The sequence below is a fragment of the Aythya ferina genome (assembly GCF_964211825.1).
Source record: "Aythya ferina genome assembly, chromosome: 3".
Lineage (NCBI taxonomy): Eukaryota > Metazoa > Chordata > Aves > Anseriformes > Anatidae > Aythya > Aythya ferina.
This window is the reverse complement of record NC_140298.1, coordinates 70,093,305-70,115,487: the sequence shown is the minus strand read 5'-3', so window position 1 is coordinate 70,115,487 and position 22,183 is coordinate 70,093,305. Positions and strand designations below refer to the sequence as shown.

At 43.9% G+C, this 22,183-nt stretch overlaps 1 protein-coding gene and 1 long non-coding RNA gene across 3 annotated transcripts in view; one reads left to right on the top strand and one right to left on the bottom strand.

Annotated features, from left to right (window-relative positions):
• Positions 1 to 20,266, bottom strand: part of PRDM1 (PR/SET domain 1) — a gene marked incomplete at its 5' end in the record, with an annotated part of 100,591 nt that extends 80,325 nt beyond the window's left edge. The window contains 3 exons of one of the 2 annotated variants that reach the window (XM_084513571.1): positions 19,120 to 19,158; positions 19,896 to 20,012; positions 20,135 to 20,266. Of the gene's footprint in view, positions 1 to 19,119; positions 19,159 to 19,895; positions 20,059 to 20,134 lie in introns of those variants that run through there. The other variant, XM_084513570.1, reaches the window with a different exon arrangement.
• Positions 10,882 to 11,966, top strand: LOC311434415. The gene is made up of 2 exons (XR_014691467.1): positions 10,882 to 11,373; positions 11,500 to 11,966. It is a non-coding gene; the product is annotated as an uncharacterized lncRNA (long non-coding RNA).
• Positions 20,267 to 22,183: the final 1,917 nt, after the last annotated feature.

Sequence of the window (22,183 nt, the reverse complement as noted above, 5' to 3'; positions counted from 1 at the left end):
GGGTAAGCCTACAGCAATGGCCAGATGAAAACATTGCAAATGCCTCCACATCAGACCTATTGGCCCTGCACCTCAAGCAGGGTAAGTATTTCCTGACTGTAAGTATTAATCAGCAGTGTGGGAGATGGGGAAGGGTAGTCAGGGGAACTTTTTTTCCAGCCTCCCATCTCCCCGTCTCTTCCCATCTCACCCCAAACTCTGCTTTTGCACCAGTGTGCTTCCACCCACATGCACACAGCATAGCAGTGCAGGCACTCTCCCGCCTGTCCCGCCTGAAATCCCACCCAGCCCACTCCTAGTCTCTGCAAACCCTCACTGAACAATAACAGGTTTATGGACACACACAGGGGTCCAGACGTGTGAAAATTAGTTTTGTTCAAATCCAAACTTCACAGGAAACTGGAGCCTAAAAACCTGCAGGCACCGTTGCTATTTACATGGGCGTTTTCAAGCCCCCTTGGTGACCCTGCTGCCCTCCTGACAACAGTCTTTTTTCCTTGAGAAAAAAAAAAAGTGAGAGCACCCGTTTGGAAGTGAACGAGGAGGCCTCACCCCGTCCTTGCTTAAAAGCGAAGCACTTGCTGCCGCGGAAGAGCGGGGACTGCAGCTGCTCGTCGGCCAGATACCTCATCCAAAATAACCCCTGCCCCACCTGCCAGCCCCCGTCAGCCACCCAGGAGGAGGGGTTTTATGAAGTCCAACCATCGCTTCCTCCCGCTCGAGACCCAGTGACCCGACGCTAACATCATTCCCTGCTACAACATTATTACACTGACTGACAGGGTCAGTCCTTGCTAGATGTCACTAAATCAACATCCCTTCGGGGGGCTCTTTCTGAAGAGAGAATAAGTTCTCTCGGGTGACCTTCAGGGTTCAGAAGTGACTGACGCAGAGCCACTGCACCATCCATCACCCCGGCAGGAGGGGACATTTGCGCAGGGTCAGCGTGGCACAGGACTGCCGTGAACTTCCTGCACCCTGCTTCCCTGCATACCAAGCCTCGCCGCTTCCAGTGATTCATTTCCCTGGAGAAGGGGACGGGAGGTGAAGTCAATGGAGCCACGGTGCGCGCAGGAGAGGTCAAACCCAGAAGGGAACCCGGAGCGCGCGTGCACACATACGCATGAGAAGCAGAGATGGAGAGAGAGGGCAAGAGTGTTTTCTATTAGCTGCCTGCTATAAATATTACCTTTCAGGTCAAATACTTTGTTTTGAAAATAGCCAAATCCCAAGGACTGCTTCCACCCATCAATCTAAAAGGAGGGGAAAGAAATGTCAATGCTTTCTTCATCTGAAAGCTAGCTCCAAACAAACAAGGTCATGGCTGCTTCACAGCTAGCAGCGATCAGCTACTTCTGCTGGGTCCTCTTTTGTTCCTTGCAGAGGTGGGAGAAAACCCACATCCCTGATGCACAGAGGAGCAGTTCCCAATACAAGTGAATGGCATGTGGAGGAACAAACCCTAACGTAAGCTGTGACTCAAAGTGCCTGTACAGCAAACTGATCTGTGATGTGAACATGTAATACAGGTAATGCTCTACCATACGGATATTAAACCTTATAAAAAAAAGTAAAAGACCACACAGTGGAATAATATGCCAGGAGGCATGGATCTCTTTTGACTGCCAACTAAAATAATAGCTCCTTCACAATTAATAATTATCTTGTTAATAATAATATTATTAAGGAAATAATATACCGTCCTTCACCTTATACTACATGTTGCTCCCTGAGGAATATTTGGTTAAAAAAAATAACTGCTTGGCTGACAGTTAACATCCAGGGACAGCTCTGTTTCCTTGCCCCAACCTGAGCAGGCTTAGGAAGAGTGAAAGGGACACAAATCAAGGCTCTGCCTTTCCAACCTCCCCTGCCTGTCCTGTTTTGGTGGCTGTACCAGTTTGCAGCCTCAGCTGTGAAAAGGGAGGAACTGGGAGCACACCTGCTGCCTGCCTGGCAGGCCGTGGGGGAACCCAGCAAGTTACCTCCTCACTGCTTGCTTCCTCTGTCTGCTGAGCAAATGGCAGCGAGGGGGCTCACCACGCTGCAGCGACGTGAGGCTGGGCACCACAGGCACCTGGAGCTTATGGCTCTGGCCTAAAAGAAGTCCATGGGGAGGTGAATTTTCACGGACTGGCCCTCAGCTCCAGCGTGCTACCCTGGCTTTTGTCAAGCGGCGTGTAAACATCCCAGCATCAAAACCTAAAGTATCTCCCTCCCCCTCTCAAGACACCATCACGAGCTTCACAAAATCAAGTTGTTTTTTAATTTTGGCAGCTGCAGCTGCAATTACGTAGGATAATTCCTCGCAATGTACTTTTTATGGCCTGGTAAATACCCTGTGGTATGTTTTGAGAAACAAAAGGCCTCTACTGAAACAGGATCACATGCCTGCCTGACAGTGGGCTGCCCTACCTGGCGTGCTGGCTCCCCTCCACCGACCCATCCTCCTGCCCCACAGCACAGCACAACAGGCAGCTCAAGGATGCTTTCTCCCATCCAGGTATCATCAAATGCACGTATTTCACTCCAACAGCTGTGCAAGCAGCATGTAGCTGTCCTCTAGCCATTTTTATGGCGATGGCTGCTGTGCTGTGATGGCAGGTGGGACCCCGCTGGTTTTCAGTAGTCAGGCTGAGCATGTCTAACCCCTGAATGTGAAATCCCATCTGCTGCCATCCTCACTGACAGCCTGAACGTCAAAGGAAGTGAAACCCTCACACACGTGCCTGAGCGGCTGCCCTAGCATGAGTGCTACGTGTGCAGGAGCTGTGTGTGGGTCACTCCTCAAACCAGCCAACGCTGTTTCAGGGCTGAGGTACGAGGACCAATGATCCATGTAACAGTTTAATTACATGAACGTGACTGGAAGGACATTTCCTATCTAGCAGAAGACCTTACCCCTTTTGTCCAAAACATAAAGCTACTTAACAGAGGCAGCGTGAAAAGAGTGTAGCAGAAAGACAGTGGTGGAGACAGGGCACAAGGGAAGAAATAATATAAAGGGAATGGAGAACTAAAACAAAAAGATACAAAGATTTGTTGGTTTGGTTTTATTTTGTTTGTTTGTTTGTTGAAGTTGCCCAGGCTCTTATTTACTACATATTTTATCTACCAATTACCAAGCTTCCACTGCCTACAAAAGATGTATTTGAAGGTTTGTAATATTCCTATCTCCACATATAAACATCTGATCATAAATAATTACAACTGTAGGAGGGACACTGTCCCTTCTTAGTTGCCAGCTTGGGATACCAAAATGAGCTCCTTTACAGTGACAACATGCCTTGGCAAAGAAGGATGGTCTGAGAGGAAAGCATGAACCAGGGACCCTTTGGTGCACCCTACAGAAGTCTTACCCAAGGCACAGAGGTGGGTAGCAGTAGCAGTGGGGTGAAAGCCAATTCTAACATTAAGAAGGGCTATACATTCAGCAAAAGTAGAAACTGTAGACACTGAAATTGCCACTTGTTGGGAACCAGAGAGAGAATTGAGGCACTACTTGGCACCTGAGGTCCATTTGCAGTCCCCCTACCTGCCCACCTATCTCCAATAGGTACACCTGAAAGGAGCAGCTACTGCCCAAGAACCATGGTTGGCTGCTCTGATTTAAGCACTGGAATGGAATTATCCAGAGTTTTTAGGTGACTGGGCTGGGATAAAAACTGGCTGGCTGAAGCAGAAGCCAGCAAAAACAGAGATCCCAGGAGAGATGCAGAAGGTGGCTGGGGGTGGAGACAACCAGCAGGATAAGCACATATCAGCACTTCCAACCAGTGCAGCAGCCTTTTACACACAAATCAAGTTTGCAGTGCAGAGGTCTTGTTAGAGACAAAGCTGATACTACACTACAGCCACATCAAAGAGCTCTTTTTCTTCGTCTTCGCTTGGTAAAGAGCTCGTGACCTCTTATTTCTGATGTGGATTTCTGACATTTACCAAATTCTGGTCACCTCAAGAACAGGCTACTGTAGCTTCGTTTGCTCGGCTCCTGAACATTACTCAGAAGCTTAAGTGAAATCCAACACACAGCAGCCTTGAGCGTGGTTTCATGACTATTTATGCATGAAGGTTTGCAGGTTGAATTTAAAGCAGTGGTATGGATCTGTAACCGTAAATGCTTTCAGTTTCCTGAAAGGTATGTCTGCCTGTGCTGCCAGAATAAAATTCAGTGGCACTGAATGTCTGCATAAAGTTATTGATATGCAAAAAACTGTGTGATCTAAATGCTAATCTTAGTTTTGTACTCAGTTCACTGGAGAGGGACATTTGTCTTGTTTTTGGGCTCTTCCCTCAATTCTTCCTGGTCTTGTTTGCTTATTGAGACTGTTGGCTTTACATTTCTCAGTAGAGATAAATCTTATGTTGAATCTGAGCGGGCGATTAATCTCTGCATCTCTGAAGTAACAATACACACAAAACTCTTATAAACTGTTAGGCACTGACTGCTGCCATTCAGTACTCCAAAATCAGTGGTTATGCTGTATATACTTCCTCTGTACAGAAGCCATACTGTACAATCATACAACTTTCACAGTTCCCTCTGCAGTGAGAGGAGATGCAGTAAGATAACTGTTCTCACTTACATACACACACACACAAAAGGAATGTCTAGGAATTATGCATATGGAAATATGCAAAGCTACATCACAGTCCACAAGATGCGTCTCATTGTAAGGTGAACTCAACATTTCTCATCAAAAACAAAACAATGTAGGAAATATTTATGATACCACCATAAAGCATTTTCCTTCTTTCCTATTATCATGATTCTAAAAATAGAAAGTGATGAAAAAAATATTTTTTTTGCAGAGAGAAGCTTTACCAATAAAAATACAGTTTACAAACCTCTAAAAAGTTCAGTAAGCACGTTTGTGGAAATGATCACTTCTGCAATGTTCCCAAAATAAATGATGCAGCAAGGTGCTGGTGTATGGGGATGAGAAAGTGAAATGGACAGGAGTCAAACTGAACAACTTCAATTAGATGGTCTGAATTAAGAAACACCTGGAAATTAGGCTAAAACCACATGTATTTAGAAGTAACAAAAAGAAAAGTAAAGAAGTAACTTCCTTTTATTCCAGGGAAGAAATACAAGTTCATAAAATAGGTATGCAGTTTATTATTAATTTTAATTTAGTAATAGCTCCTAATGGACATTAGGCATCTGCTCTTGGTGAGCTGACCACAGGGAAGAGTGCAGCAGTACAAACAACAGTTTACTTTCGTGAGTCCAGAGACATTCTGCCTTGTTGCTTTCCTTCATTTTTTCAAAGCTCTGGAAAGCAAGCCTAAATAGCTTCAAGACACATGGAAATACCAGACTCTGTATCTCCAAGATACAGAGATCCAAGAAAAGGACACAGGGAAGGGATGAGGGGGAGAGAATTGTTTCAAAGCAGTTAAAAAGGCAGGAGGGCTTTTTTCTGCATGGTGAAAATGTTTTGTTTTGGAACGAATGAATAATGTTCAGCAATGTGAAACAAAACATGTCTCAACAAGAGTTCCCAAACAAAATCTGAATATTTAAAAGAAAAAAAAAAATCATGCTTTATTTTGAAAGGACTCTCTGAGATACAGTGCTTTGAAAATGATTAATGAAATTCAAAAGTTTTACAAAGTTTCAACTAAAAACTTTCCAACTCTTAACCAGAACAACAAACTGCATACACAACCAACCAAGTTAACTGCTTTGGTTTCCAGAACAGCACATTCTGGCAAACAAAGTATTAGTCACAAAAAACCCTTTTACCCAACTGTAGCTGAAGAACCCAGGACAATTTCCCCAAATTCCAGGGGATAAAAAGAGCTGTACTGACTTCCTTCAGATCATGGTATGCCAGGGTGGTTGCCAAAGCTCGCCAGCGATCAGCAGAGCTCTAACTGCACCTTATTTTCACTGTGATCACTCTGAGATAGGATAGCTGAGAGATAACTAACACAGTGGCATGGAAATCCCCCCACAAGGGGAGGAAGGCTGGAGGGAGGGGAAGCGTGTCGGGAATTTCCTTCTCAAGAGGTGAATTTCCTGGGAGCCATGCTGGCGGGCTGGCAGCAGAACACTATGAGCCTCATTTCCGAGAACCAGTAATGTCACTGCATTAATCAAATCCACTTTCAGCAACAATTTGTGTCCAGCAACAATTTTACCTAATTTTCTTCCACACTTCTTGAGTTATCTTCCCTCTGCAGCTTTTCCAAGCCTAACCTCAAACCATCTGCCAGGTAACCTTGCTGAATATGGCTCCCTCTTGCTCTCTCCATGCCTTTACAAACACCTCTCCAAAAAAACAATTTTTTAAAGCTCTCCTTAAATAGGAGTCTCCTCCCAGTTGAGAGCTGAGGACTATTATTACTTATCTCCTATTTTTTTTCACCTGTTTTAATTCATGATGGGTATTCACAGCTACAGTTACTCTAGTACTGTTGGGAAAGGTTACATTAAAAGGAATATATAAATGTTTCAATGTTTTGTTTTTATGCATTTTTTTCCCTATTTTTCCTTTGTGAGAATCTGGAACACCCACCAGCAGCATGGTGCACCCTACAAAACCCCTACAACTGCTTGGTGTCTGATACACTTCCTCCCTTAGCAGTTACCATCAGTTAGCCAGAGCAGAGATTCATTAGACTGCTGAATAATTAATTCCTAGCAACATTCTTTATGAATCTTAGGGGAAAATAGTGTAACTCACATTACCAAGTCTGTTGTTCCCTGTGGTAATGCTTTACAGGAGCATTGAACGTGACTTTTCACATCTACCTCAGCTATTTCGGTCAGTCTTCACTTTCTTCTGAAGTTGCCACAAAAAAAAAAAAAAAAAAAAAAAAAAAATCCAGACTTGGATATATTTCAATGTATTTTGCTAAGCTTCTTCATTTCATTCTTTAGGGGAAGGAAAAAGGGAAATTTGTTGCCTTTTTCCAATTCCTCAACTTCATAACGGGCAGTGAGTAACTCCTGGATGGTTATTTCCCTCCATCATCCATTGTGGTGAAGCTGACACAGTTATTCCCAGCACATGGTTACTCAGAAAACCCCCACAAAGTGTTAATTTTCATTATACAGTGCTAAAAGCACATGCAAGTGTGGCTAAGGGGCTATCAGGTAGTGTATTGAAGAGCTATTGTGTACTGAACATTTACTTCTTGTTTCAGCCAAGCACTGAGCCAAAGCTTAGCTCCAGGAGTATGAATGACCCCACCAGCTTAACCCTTACCTCTCATGGGGGCGATGCTGGGGATGCAGAAGGATGGGGGTGCCAGTACTGAACAACAGCTCTGTGTACCTGAGCACAACACAGACCTCTCCCAGATGGAGAGCAGCCTGACACCAGTCTACAAAACTTGCCTCTACCACTTGACTCTCAGCCACAAACACACCTGCACTCTTAAGCTCAGGTGAACAAGTGACAGCAAACATTTAAACTTTGCATTTTTCATTGTGAGGACAGCCGTTCAGATTTATGGGAGCACAAGCCTGCCACTCAGGCTGAGGTCTACAGACTTCTGTGAGCTTATATCTGCACTCCTTGATGCAAAGGGAAAAAAATAACTGGTCAGAGGTTCGGCATATAAAGTTGTTGCAAGAGGTGCCAAAAGAAATCGTATTGAGGCCAACAGTTGGTTTGATGGCTCCACTAATTACAGGCCAGCGCTGTTCCTGCTGAGCTGAAGAAGGCCATGGCTTGTTGTCAAGCAGACAGATTAGCCACTGTCACCCATTAAGACCACCGCTTGAGTGTAGACAGAGACATGGAAGGAAACATAAGAAGGCGGCATGTGCATAACCAAACAGGCTACCTTGCTGAAAAGAAACCCCCTAAAGCCACATTCTGCTTCATTAGCACATGAAAATAAGGTAACTGAATACTTCATTCTCCCATCTAGAGCCAAGATCCATCACTCATGGAAATGGAGTTTTGATAAGGTGGGGTGTTTAAATGAGGCAGAAAGATTCTTTGAGTGTGTGTTACTTTGTTTATCTGGGAGAAATCCCACTTAAATATAAGTGAAAAAGACAAAAAAATCACTTTATCCCATGAATCACTGTAACACAGCAAAGCCCCTGCGAGGATGAATCTTAAACAAACCCATCTTAACTTTATTCCAAGGACAGGAGGCATTATGCTTTTTGCTGTGTTTATTTTTGTATCAGAAATCCCCATTTCTCTGTCTCCCCCCATTTTTTTTATCCTCATCTCCTTTAGCTCGCTGACTCACTAGCTATTTTTGCTGTCTTTTAGCATCACATATATTGAGGTATTTTATTAAGCTTTGTTTTGTATTTGTTTGTTTTTAGGTTTATTCATGTCATATTCTCATGTTTTCAGCTTGTTTTTTTTTTTTTTTTTTTCCTGTTGTTGTTGTTTGTTTGTTTGTTTGTTTGTTTTTAAACACTTCAGCCCATGACCAAAATAAGAAAATAAATTTACTAAAAGATCAATAATCCCCAGTCCCAGACTGAGACAGCTCCTGCTTTAGTTCTGTAGCCTTTTTTAGGAAAAAATGGGAAAGATAAAATATTCTGATACTTGAGAGGCAAAAACATATAAGCAGAAAGTGCTTTATCATCTTTAGCAAGCTAAACAACAACAAGCTCATTTTCTCCCACTGGCTGATCACCTTAAGTATGAAGTACAGTGAGTGGCATTTCCTCCACAAAAAAAAATATTTACGTAAATACTGCAAATAGACTCTTTGCCTCAGCCAAAAATGCCTGCTGTGGCAAATGCCAAGTCTTTCAGAGAAAGCAGGAATTACAGAAGCATGAAGATGGACAGATCAGACCCTTGTTTCTTGGGTTTGTCTAAACAGAAGTTAAAGTGGTACAGTTTCCTAGTTTGGAAATTGTTGTGCTGGTATTTTATCTCCAAACTGAAAGAAAAATAATAGGACAATATGGAGCAGCTCTCAGTCACTGGCTACCACAGGGATTTTGGTACGTTTTAAAACAAACTCCCCCCAACACACTTTTCTCAGGCCCCTTAAACAGCAAGGTATAAAATGTCCCCCACTTTTCTGTTGTTCTCTCAATGTGCTAAAACATTTAAAAGGCTTTCCTTCTTACAAATTTGTGTAGGGACAGTGGTGCTAGGAGAGGGAGTTCACATTAGGATTAGCTGAGCTGCATGTTTATGACACTTCCAAGATATCTAAATAGTGTTGGCACTATCGCAGCGCTACCACTCCTCTTCTAGGCCTTCTGCTCCCACCCCATCTTTGCTGCTGGCAGAGCAGCGCAGCTGATCCCTTCATGGAGATAACCCTGTGGAAAGCTACTTGATTTTCTGTGGTCTGGTCTGCAGGGTGAGGGCTGTGCAGTGGCTCGGGTAAGATCAGCTGTGAGCCAGCTCCAGATCCAGGAGAAGGCAGAACTGAAGGAAAGAGAGCTTCAGCCATCACGGTGTGGCACTCTTGGAGAAACGCCACTTTGGCCAAATGACCAAGGATAGACTAGATGGGTGGGGGAAGACAACAACCACCGTCTGACAAGGGACAATGCTGGTACTTTTTGAGCAAGGAGAAGCTCGTCCGAAGTGAATGCCAACAACTTAGCCTCATGATGGCAGTGGCAGAGCTGCCACAGGCAAAGGCAAGGCCAGTAACCCTTTTTTTTTTTGCGCTGATGGCTGAACAGACCTTCCGAGGAGAATTAGCAGGCCACGAATTAACATCCCCTTTAGTGCCTGCCAGCAGAACTTGAACATAAAATAAAACCATGTGGCCGAGGGTTGTGTGAAATGGTGTCACAGGCCTTACTGCATATTTTCCCCGCCCTTGGACTAGCAGAACACGCTGTGACAACTGTGCAACCAAAGCAAACATTTGCAAATTATACACAGCTTGTGATTTTCTGTGGAATAAATCTGGGTAAAGCAAAATGGGAACTCGATCTGACTCGCTATCTCTGAAACAGTACCTTAAATAAAACTGTCCGAACAACAGTCCTTATCCACTCCCAGGCCCGAGCACAGTAAGCAAACAATGTGCCCCAGGAATTCATCCAGTGCAAACTGGAGCTGCAGAGCCCACAGGGAAAGAGAAAAATGTGCATAATCAAAGAGCTAATAGCTTTCCACAACTTGTTGAGAAAAGATTGCGAGAGGTCTTCCATGCATAGAGCACGGACAGCAAGCTAAGCCCTTGATGACCACAGTTACCCCACAACCCTGCTTCACTGCCTCTTACTAAACATGCCTCAGAGCCTGACCCACAAGTAACTTCCCTCGGGCTGTGCCCGTGCTCAGATCCTCATGTAAAACCCTCACAATGCTGCTACTGGCTTAGTCGAGCCAATGGAAAATTCTTCCTGACATTCCCTGTTGCTGACAGGGTCCCAGCACTGAAGCAACAAGAGAAATTACATCATAAGCTGCCAAGACGTCCATCACGACCAAAATGTGAATGCAACGGAGGGAGAAAACTACTGAATACTGTGATGAGAGAATTTTTGACTCTTGTTTGAGGCACCTTTGTCATACAGAAATCAGTTCAGGTATGTCACAGCAGTGATCAGGAATTTGATTGTAAAAGTCTCTCTCCACCTTAATAAACAAAAGTTAGTATTTCTGATTTAAGAAAATTCAGTTACAGAAGAGCAGAATTACTGCCAGATGTAATAGCATGTATTATTACTGCATCAATATGTAAGAGCACAAATCCACATGACCTACATAAAAAGAAACATGGTTTTGCTTATTCTGCATATCTAAAATTAAATCTTTTTTTTAAAAAAAAAAAAAAAAAAAAAGTGCTTAACAATAGGAGATGATTTAACAGGTGTCATTGTTTCTCCCAGGTGTAATCATCTTTTTCATTTGCCCAAGTGAGAAAAGAAAAGCTATTTAATGAGCAGGCTGAAAGTGATGATTAATTAAACAACTTCCAGGGCCTGGGGGATCCTCCTCCATTTGGGATACATTTCCTCTAGCTGTACGCAAGCTGGAAGGCAAGAGACAGATTCCTCCTTAGCTATTTGTTTTAGCCTGCATGTATTTGTAAAGGGTCGAAGATGCTTAGCCTGGTATGTGTCTGTAAAGGGTTGAAGGTGTTTCTCAGCTTAATTGTCAGCCATTCTGGCATCAGCTATCTAGGAGTAATGCCCACTGTCCCACAACACAATTTTTTTAAGCACTTGTAACCATATCTCAGCCCTGTCCAATGCATGATTGGGCATCAGTTTCAATATTTAAGTAGCAGAACTTGCTTGTAGTGTTTCTTCTTTTAGGCACTTAGGAGACCCAAAGCTGCTGCTTTTTGAACTCATTACCCATACACACTAAGTGAAACACTGAAAGTAATTCACCTCATCTAAGCTGGCTTGTGACTGGTTTTCTAGTGAAAACTTGCAAACAACGAGCAAGACAACAGGTCAGAGTTGGTGAGACATGTGGCCCCTTTCCCTTTTTCTTACTACAACAACATCTAGAGGACCTTTGATCTGGATGTCAGTGGTGAAAACACACAAACAGATACTCTCTTATTATATACTCACAGGTGTACATTCCTAAAACTGTTACATTCCACAACCTTCAGCTGTGCTGCAAAACAATACCTTAAGAAGCTGACCCCTTCTCTGCTCAGATCACACCGGCATCCCAGCAAGTGTGGTATTCTGGAAACTGGCAATAACCACACCGACAAATTCAAGCATCGTGTGTAAGGAGGGGGCTGCGTTACTTGTACTGAGCACCCAATGTGCAACTCACAGAGAAAAGGTACTTCTGCTCAGCACATGAAGTGCTGGCCGATATGCTTCTGAGGCAGGCAGCTGGAGTTTTGATGCTGAGAAAGCTGGATTTAAGTCAAACTTGACTTGATTTTACCAGTGCGACAAGAATTAGAAATCTTGTGGAAACACAAACAGCCCCTGTGGACGTTCAGACTGCTTCCCCATAACAGCATGCAATGGGATCGTTCACCTGGCCAGGGCTTTTTAATGCTTCCACAGAATTAAAGTTCCTTCTTTTTAAAAAGCAGCCTCCAGCTTTGACAGCTTAAGACAGGAGGCAGCGTTTTTCTCCTTCTGTTAAAAACATGCCAATATACTTCTGTAACTGGAAAGGAGGAAAAAAGCATGAGGAATTCAGCAGTCCATTTTTCTCTCCGATTGTTCTGCGCTGTGTTTATCAGCAGGCTGGTACTGCATCCCCTTTTGTTCGAAAATTAAAAGTTGAAACTGCAAGCATGAAAGCCACCGTGAACCATGCAATAACCTTCAGGCATTTTAAGAGCAGCAGAGGTTAGAAGGGCAGCTCCTGACTCTAAACAGCACCTATTGTTTCTTTTTCTTCTTGAATAACAAAAGCAAAGCTGAAAGCTATTTACCTGGTTTTACCTCAAGTCAGATCTCATTTCCCCCTTTATTTTCAGTAGATGATCTTATCAAATAGTGTCATTTTAACAATTGCTTTGGTCGGCTATTTTTTCATTTTATTTTATTTTTTTTTAATTATTATTTCATTTGTAGGTTCTATTATACATAACACAGCATACTGATTTTCTACACGGCAGAAAAATAATTAGGAGATTTCGGGATTCTATCAAATGCACATTTAAATTAAGGGTAACTACTTTCAAGATTAGAGATCAATATGCTTTCTTTTTAAAATCATGAGGGCCAGCTTATACTACAAGGCTCTGATCTCGCTAACACTCCCACACGAACAACTTTCGGTCTGCACAGCCCCATGTGTTCCCTCCACGCTGCAGGCAGATTCACAGAGCTGGACACTTAACTTGCACAGGCGTGACTGCAGAACAAGGGTGGAAGGACAAAATCCCCATCTGCCAAAGTTACGGGTGTTCTGTTACTGAAAGTAGCCAGTGCAGCATATTACTCAAATTATTTATAATATAGAAGCAAAAAAAAAAAAAAAAAAAAAAAGTTTGATTTCAAAACAAAAACCTTACATGAGTAGGCATCACACCGAGTTTTTGTGACAGGCTGGGAAGTGATCTGCAGTTAACATAAAATCCTCTGAGATCTAGCCTTAAAAAAATCCTCACTACAGACAAAAGCAATCTGTAACATGTCATTTCTTCCAATGCTTTCAAAATGCAATCGCAACATTTCTAAAACTTAAAAACAAACAAACAAACAAACAAACAAAAACTGTCAGAGGTGTTTTTCTCTTTATGGGCAGAGTTCGCACATAAGCAATCATTTCTAGCTTTACTGAACTCCACTTAATAATTTATTTGCTTATTTTATTTTCTTTAAATCACTTCCCAACATCAACCTCTTGTGTTTTGTACACTTTTAATATATCTTAAAAAAAAAATTAATTGAAAACATTTAACAGAGACCACTGTCCATTTAATGACCTGCTGTTGTTACAGTCTTTGGGGACTGAATAGAAAAATGGTTTTATTATATCCATCTATTAATTAAATTCCAGTGCAGTATTTGCAACCCCAAAAACACCACTAGACACAGCGATCTACAGTGCAAGTTTATGACATAATGACTCTTCCTCACTAGATGAAGTTTGCAAATACCATACAAAAGTCGAGGACAGACATTAAAAACAGAGAAATAACAGGACTTTCCTTTCCTATTAAAATATTTTATTTATTTGTATTTTTAGGAAATTATTGGATAAAAATATGGAAGTTCAATTCTCCTTATAACAACACGATGTAAATGAAATTTGAATTCATTGAATGTTATATGGGCAGGACTGGGTTCTCAAGTCTGTACTGTCTCAGATCCTTAGCTGGTATAACCTGTCATAACTCAAGTGGAGCTGGTGTTGCATCAGAACTAATTCAAGACATACAAACTTTTTCTGGCAACAAAAGAATAGATACAAAAAGGATCAAAAACATTTCTTCTTGCACTTGTTAGCAGTATATTGAAGAAAAACATTTTTGAAAATGGCTAGCCCTTACAGCTTTGCAGTCAAGTTTAGAATGTAGTTTGAGTATTTTCACTTTCTGCAAAGACCGTATCACCAACAGAAAATAAGACAGCATCTGAAACGTGCTTTATTTTTTGGCATCAACTCTTGTCCTCTTGCACGATTTCCATCCAAAGTTTTTCCTTACTACGAACAAAAAGGACATCTACATCTGAGTGCCTGTAAGAACTAAACATATTGCATATATTATTGGTTTTCTACACATCTCTACTGAGTCACTTCAAATGTTGTAATTACATATATTTCCTGCTTTAATAAAATGTTGGTGAAAGGTTTAGTTCCTATGGTCCTTTATAGCTCTGGAAGAACTGTCAAGGTGGAAAGAGGAAAGTAACTTTCCAGTCAGTTCAAAGGAAATGGAGAATGCTCATTTCCACTTGAGGAATCCACTCTGTATCAGGCTATACAGACATTTCCATGTAAGTTTTCCAGTGCAGCATCTGGGCACAATATTTTCATCTTATTGCCTTTTTTCCCCTGAAGATATTAATAGTTTATAAACCTCAAGAAAAAAAATGGGCACAGGGTGAGAAGTTTGAGCAAAAATGTATGATTATGCAGTTAATCACATTCTCCTCAGAGCTGCTGGTGGTGGTGTGATGCGGGGGGAGGTAGCAGGATTTATGATTTTTCACTTGCTTCCAAATCTGAACACACACACACACACACACACACACGTACCCCATCTTTCTAATTTTGGCACTTATCTACCAAATTCAATTACTTTGCTTCATTTCTTAAGAAAGCAAGTTCCATTAAAAGCATTTATGCTGAAATTCTAAAGATTGCATTATACTCTCAAGAGTAAAGAACAAGATTTAGCTTGAACTTTTGAAAATGAGTGGCTCCCTAGTCTGAGACAGTTTTCCCATGTCTAACAAGGACTAGTTTACTAACACTGCCTTGAAAAACATTATTAGTGGCTTGGAAGAGAAAGAAAAATAATTTATTTCTCCTCATTACTGCCCAAATATCGCTCGAGTCTTCTCACCACACAAGATGTACACACTTAACATTTTCAATTACTTCATATGGATGATGCAGTTCAGTAACTAAAACATTAAGACACTTGGCAGACACAATAAAATGATTCTGGGAAATAGATGTGGGGGGCAATGTTTCTAAGCGTCTTCACATCACACAAATTTCTAATAAGAGGGTTCCTAACAACAGCATTCAGGAACCTTTAACCACAAATACAGGATAACTGGGAAGCTATTTATAATACACCTACATCTGGCAAGCTAGACAAGACCGGAATGTTTCTGAATATAATGGCACTCCTTTTCAGATGTGACTTTGAGGGGGACTGCTACCTTCATAGGCTTGAAAGTGGGATTAGAGCTCATATAATTAATAAAGCATACACCATCATACAATAGAAAAGCCGCAAAAGGCTTAAAGGAGGAGGAAAGTAGGGAAATGTTATCCCATCTTCATTCCACGCTTCTGGAATGTGGGCAGATCATAGTAAAAGTTTAAGTGGCAAGAAGATTAAAGGAAAACTGCTAAAGCCAAAAAGGACACTCACATCATCTGGTGCAAGTCAGCCGTGTCTCTACAGACCTCAGTGGAGTTACACTGATTTACGCCAATGTTTTGGACCGACGGCTTCACAGAAGATACTATCGATTAAATGTGTGTTCTGTTTTGATTAAAAGCTGCTCTTGCCGTCAGAGCACATCTTGCCCCAGCTGGAAGCCACTCTGGCATTTTTCTTTTTGCTAGAAAGCACCCTATAGGCAAATTCCGTAATAAAAAAATAAATGTCTACATAAATTATCAACTACTGTTTGTTATTATTTATCATTTTCTGGCACATACAGGCATGCCAGCCACTTTTTCTGAAAATACGCCGAAGACAATTCCCTGCCCTGAGGATCTTAGAACACAGGGGCCAGTCAGCTCTGCAAACACAGGGCACTGCTTTATGGCAAATTATTCCAACTACTTCAGATCCTCGCAGTAATAAGGCCTGTAATAATTCCTTACGCATGTTAGCGATTTCAGGTCTTAAAGCGATGAATGCGGCAAACAAGGGAAGATAAAACACAAAGATATATGTTAGGGAGAAAAGGCCCTGCACTCATTTGGTCGAGACGCACCTACAATTGTAAATCTTCCTGAACCTGAACACTTTCTCTGTAGGCTGACTGCACCCAGTTCTCACATAAAGAAGCAAATCTTGAAGGCCTTATCTTCCAAAATGTCATTATGCAAGTGCTTGATGTTAAGCATGTGGCTTCTAATGCGATACATTGCTAATAAAGAGATCCCTAACATTGGTTTTAATAAGAAAAGAGGAATCAGGAACGGTGACAACAATTCTTGAATAGCAACACCCATATGGTTTCAAGCTTAGCCACCCATCCCTGCACTGAGCAGTGCAACTGCAAACACTGACAAGCCTTCCGCCCAGCCTTCAAAGCAAAAAGAAAAGTGGAACATGAGGCCAACTGTGAAACTGAAAGAGCTATCAGGTTTGAGGAGGGCTGGAGGGAGAAAACTCATAAATTACAAGGCGTAACAATGCATAAAAAAACACTTCTAACTTTGCATCCTGAATATTGGAAAGCCACAATCATGATTTCGGAGCATCCAAAAAGAAGGAGTAACCTATCAACTACCAGCAAGTGTTTCTAGAAGTACTGTGCCTTCACATTAGCAGGTATCTTTCTAAATGTTATTCGGACCTCACAAATATGTAATTTTAATGGACAGGACAGACCCACACTGTGAAGGAATGTCTCAAATCAACATATCAATATATAGTGAATTATATGTAAAGGCAGACTTCCTTCTTTGCCCTATTCTCTGCACCATAGCAGTCTCACAATACAATTTCAGTCGTGTCTCAGGTTGTGTCTTTCACTTTTACAAAAGCTAACGCTTAGACAACTTTTTGGCTATAATGTTATTGTCCACCCACAAAGATAACAAAAAAATCTGTCAGACAAGAAGTTTTTACAAGAAGTATTCATTTGTACAAAGCTTTTTGGAAAATAATTGACAACTTTTATTATTTAACTATTGTTACTTTTAACACAGGCATAATCTAGCTAGTTTTCAATAGTCTCAAATAAATTCTGTAAACAAGCAACAAGAAAACAAGTTTGTGACAACAGATAATCTGCATTCATTGTATTAATTTTCAAAAATACAATCTTGGATGTTAGGAAGAGTATTTCCAAACTTATCAGTTAAGCACACAGCACTGTCTTTCAGTCATAGACACAAGACATGAAACATTTATTATCAAGTGCCTTAGCGAGCTCCTAACAGCTGCTAAGAACATGAATGTTCCTACGGTTTTTGACAAGATTTAGCAGGTTTGGAAATCACAAAGATGAGATCTAGCAAAGGTAGTTTTAGGATCAAATCTCTCAAAAAATAAAAATCATAATCTAAGCAATCATACATGCAATTTGCAGTTAAACTGTCAATTGTGCTACTTTGCCTCTTCTGTAGTCTCACGTTACATTGTAATCTTTTAATTCTGCAGTGGAAAAAGTCACTATGAGCTTTAGAGGTACTCAAAAAACTTTAAACCTCCCACCATGAAACAGCTTGCTGTTTGTAAGCGTGGATACTCCTGAAATTATATTAGCTGCTTTTTAAAGGTTACCCATTTCAAATCAAAATTGACGGAGCAGTCAATTTCACTTCCATCCAAAATACTTTACGGGAATTACTGACTGTTTTAACGTGCTGGACATATTACACTGACTTACCTATTTCATGTAAAATTAATTCCTCTTTTGAAGTGTTTGATAAGTATTCATTTGAAGGATGCAGTGCCACACATAGATTTATTACTACTGAAAGGTTTAATAAAATCACACTGCTAGAAGTAGAAATCATAGGAATACTGTAACACTGGAGATACTTCAAGGTAATCTAATCAGCTTTTATTTGCCTGAAAGAAATTCAGAGGAGAGGTATATTTTGCAATTCTTCTAGTTCAACTCGAATCAGTATTTAATATTTACCCGTCAAAGCAAAACAGAATTCATCTGAACAGGAGGACTAAGACTTGAGTTAATTTGTCATCCGTGATTATCACTTGGAAGTTCGCTGACTTTATTAAAGACAACTACTGTGTGATAAGGACAGCAGAGACACTATTAACCATGTCATTTAAATTGCTTTAGTTGGCATCGTGCCCAAGTCCTTCAGATCAGTATATCAACACACTTGTTGCTGGCAGGGACTCATTTAAGGGACGGGAGGGGGGGGAGGGAAGGGGAGGGGGAGGGAGAAACTCTCTCAGGACTGAGTATGCTGTACAGATTTCTACAGTAACTCATGAGAATAAGCAGTATCACTTTGTATTTTCGATGACTAAAGGAGAGAATGACAAAATAATGACAACCAAATGAAAGATGATGCTCTTCTTAAGGAAGGAGGAAAAAAAAAAAAAAAAAAAAAAAGCCTTTTACAATTGCTATTTGAAATTACCTGACTTTGTATTTACTGGAACAGCACTTTTTGCTTATAACTGCAACACACAAAGTTCTCTCCAACACTTGCTCTGCCAAATTCTGCGATCCCATATCTCCCTCACCCTTGCCTCCTCCCCAGGATCTCCTGCTTTCACTTCATTCAGCCTGTACAAGGGAGAAAAACTCCGGTGGCTAGGCAGAGTTTATTTTCAGAAGCAGTTCTTTTCATTTCATTTCAGGCAAGAACCATGCCACAAAGTAACATGCAACACATTTAGGAATGCTGAAACGAAGAAGGTATGGGGATTTTTCCTTCTGATTCACGTGGAAATTAATACTAACATATTTGTTGAAAACAAATCTAGTTGTTAAGTTAGGCATATTACTTTCACATGCAGCAAACAGTTGCAACAAGAACTTTTTCACTGTGCTTTTCATCTCCTGTTTCCCTAAGCTTACTCTGTCCTGAGTCACGAATGAACGAGTATCCCTTTTTGGGACGGGAGGAATCCATCAGCTCTAACAAGCACCTCGGCGTGTACCAGCAGCCGACTTGCTTTCTGGAAGAGCTGTGCTCCCTGGTGCCCGCACTGCGGCCAGCACAGCTCCGTGCCCCATTCACCACTTCTTGGGGACACGGGCACAGGGAGTCTGCTGGCGCGACGGGCCTCCGCTGCACGGCCACCGGAGCGGTAGCCGCACAGTACGAGGCACCAGAGGATGCAATCGCTGGGGGAAAAGGCTTCTCTTACCTTCTGCAAACCGTCCTCTGGCGTCTTCAAGTGACTGATCTGGAGAGACAAAAACAAAACCCCAAATGTAACAGCACAGCTCGCAGCCAGCCTTGCCGCCTTGCCGCCCCCCCGCGCCCTCCAGACCACTTTCCCACCGCCTGCACTGCGAACGGCAAACTTTCCCGTGGCATTCATTTTTTACTGGCGAGCCATAAAATCGCCCGCTTGTCCAATTAATGTGAGCATCATCGTTTTCATTTACCTTTCACCATCTCCAGGGAAGGGAAGCGGAGGGGGGGGGGGGGAAGAGGAAAGCAAACGCATAAAAGAAGCTTCAGAAACATGAGTTTCAACTCATTTACAATCCCAGATAAAGGTTAATAGTTAAACTTCTTTCTCTCCCTCCCACCCTCACAATTATTGATGCCCTTCAAGAAATGAAATGGTTTTTTTGTTCTCGTTTACCAGAGGCTAGACAAACTGTCAACATCTCCACTTTATTTACGGGTTGAGCAAGAGCAGTTCCTCAAACATCAACATTTTTTACGTTAATCCTGGAGAGAATCCACTTCTCTAAAACTACGAAAATTTGCCAACTTCTGGAGTATTTATTTTTAACAAACGAGAGCGGGAGCCTCGAGCTACCTCCCCTTCTCTCGGAGGAGAGGAAGGGGGGATGCACGGCTCGGCTCTCCCCTCTTTAAACCCTTTTTTCCCCCCCTCCTTCCCGCACCCCTCAGCCCCTGCCCGCTCCGCATCCCACCCCCAGCCCCTCTTCCCCGCCGGTCCCCCACCTGCTCCGCGTCCACCGAGATTTCAAGGGAGGGAACAAAATCTGCCCAGCGCTTCCTTTTTTATTATTATGATTGTTTTTGTTTTTGTTTTTCTTCAACCCGTCTGGAGGTTTAAACCTGCAAAACAAACACCTCTGTTGAATGCAAACTAAGCTTTGGGGGGGGTGGGGGGGGAGGGGGGTTGTAGGGTTAATTCCTCGGCAGACGGCTACTCGCAGTGTCTGGTTACACAAACATACCTACGGACAGGTTGGAGAGGGGTCCCTGCGAAACCACAGCCGGGGAGTGGGGGGGGGGGGGGGGGGGACGACACAAAACTCAGAGCAGGCACGAAGGTGGGATTTGGGGGAGGGCTCGGGGGGCAGGGTTAGGGGTGGGGGGGGGGGGCAGGAGGAAGGATGGGGAGAGGGGAGGTTTAATATTGGGATGGGACGGGGAGAGAGCGCAAGCAAGGCGAGGGGCAGAGCCCCCGGGGGTGCCGCTGGGGCTGCGGGGAGGGGGGAGAAGGGAAAGGGGGAGGGGGGGGGCGTCCCTTCGGGTGGCGGCGATAACAAGTACGGCCCAAAGAGCACAAAGGCAGGCAGGGCGAGCCTTCCTCGAGGGAGGAAGGAGGGCGGGGGGGGGCAAGGGGGGCAGGACCGGGCTGCGCTGGGGGCGGGCGGACGGGTTGGGGGGGGGGGGGGGGGTCGCGGCCCCAGGGTGGCACCGGGGACGCTCCGCCGCCCCCCGCCCCCCCCGTCCCGCTTACCTGGCGCTGCCCGCATCGCGCCGGGCACCCCGGGGAGCTCGGGGCTGACAGCGGTGCGAAGCGCTAATTGCGGAGCGCAAGGCAGCGACCCCCCCCCCCCCCCACACACACACACACAACCCCACCACCACCCCCTAAAGACCGTGCCGCAGAGCAGAGGCGGGGCTGCCGCCGGGGGCAGCGCTGCGGGGCGCGATCCTGCACGGCCCGGCCCGGCTCGGCTCGGCTCGGCTCGGCCCGGCCCGGAGCTTCCCGGCTGTCACATGGCGGCCGCCGCCGCCCCCGGAGGGTTTCGGGCCGCGCTGCGCTTTCGTTTTGGCCCCGCCGAGCCGGGGGGGGCCTGGCCGGGCAGCCCCCTTCCTGCCGCCCCTCCCGGAGAGGGTGCGTGGAAGGGCTCCCCTCAGGCACCGTGGTGGGTCGGGGCGCAGGGTGCTGCCAGCCCCCCGCTGGCCCTCCGAGTACTAATAATATTAATAAATACTGCTAATAATAGGAGCTCCTGGGTGGGGAAGGGTATGTGGTGCTGCACAGGCTGGGGGTGCTTTCTTTGAGTTTTCCTGGGACTGACCTTGGGTACAAACCCGTCCCCTCACAGATCCCCATGATCACTGCAGGCAGTGTGGCTAACGGGGGTGATGGAAATCCTGCTGGTGATGCTTGTGGAGGGGCAGGCACTGAACACGACGACACGGGGTGCTGCCTCCCTGCTCCGTTTTGCAAGAGCAGTTAAATCAGGAAAGGGAGTTAGGATTTTGCCTCACGCCCCTCTTTTACCACGGGCACCCATTTGTGGATGCAGTCCTCATGCATGGAGAGGGAGCTCTTCATGTGAGCGCCGCTCACCTAGACATCACCACTGAGGGACTGAAAACAGCAGTGCCTTTCTCCAGAAACACTGTTCATGTACATCGTGTGAAGCACCCACCAAGGGCACGTGAACCACGTAACAGAGCTGGTGGCTCCCAGCAAGTCCCGCAGCCGTGGTGGCACTTCGCTAATTACGGCCTTCCCAGGCTGCGTGCGGGGAGAGCTGTGCGTGAGGCAGTCAGCTGCCGGGACGTCCCACCAGTGCTTTTGTGTGACCACTGCCATTCTGGTCGCCTCTCAGCTGTTGTCAGACATGGCACAGCACACGTTCGTGGTCTTTGGTGGACCAGCCTGCAACCACGATCCCCAGAGCCCTGCTCACAAACACCGCAGCGAGCGGTTGGGTTTACCCCAAGCTCAGCAGATGCCAGTGCCCACCATGGGTCTGTGCCTGCTGGGATGTGCTAGCTGGTCCCTCTGCACCTCAGCCTGCCCTCCGAATGGTTGGCATGTTTTACACAGCATGAACAAGCAAAATACAGTTGTAGTGGTTTTTCTCCTCTTTTTTTTTTTTTTTCTTTTTTTTTTTTTTTCTTGTTTTTTCAAAGTGCAACTAGATAAAAGGCTACCGCCCAGAACAGATCGTATGCATTCCAATGACAACAAACAAAGTCTCAGTACTGCACATTTTAGTACTCCGACATGAGGTTTCGGTTTCTGAGCTAGAACCATT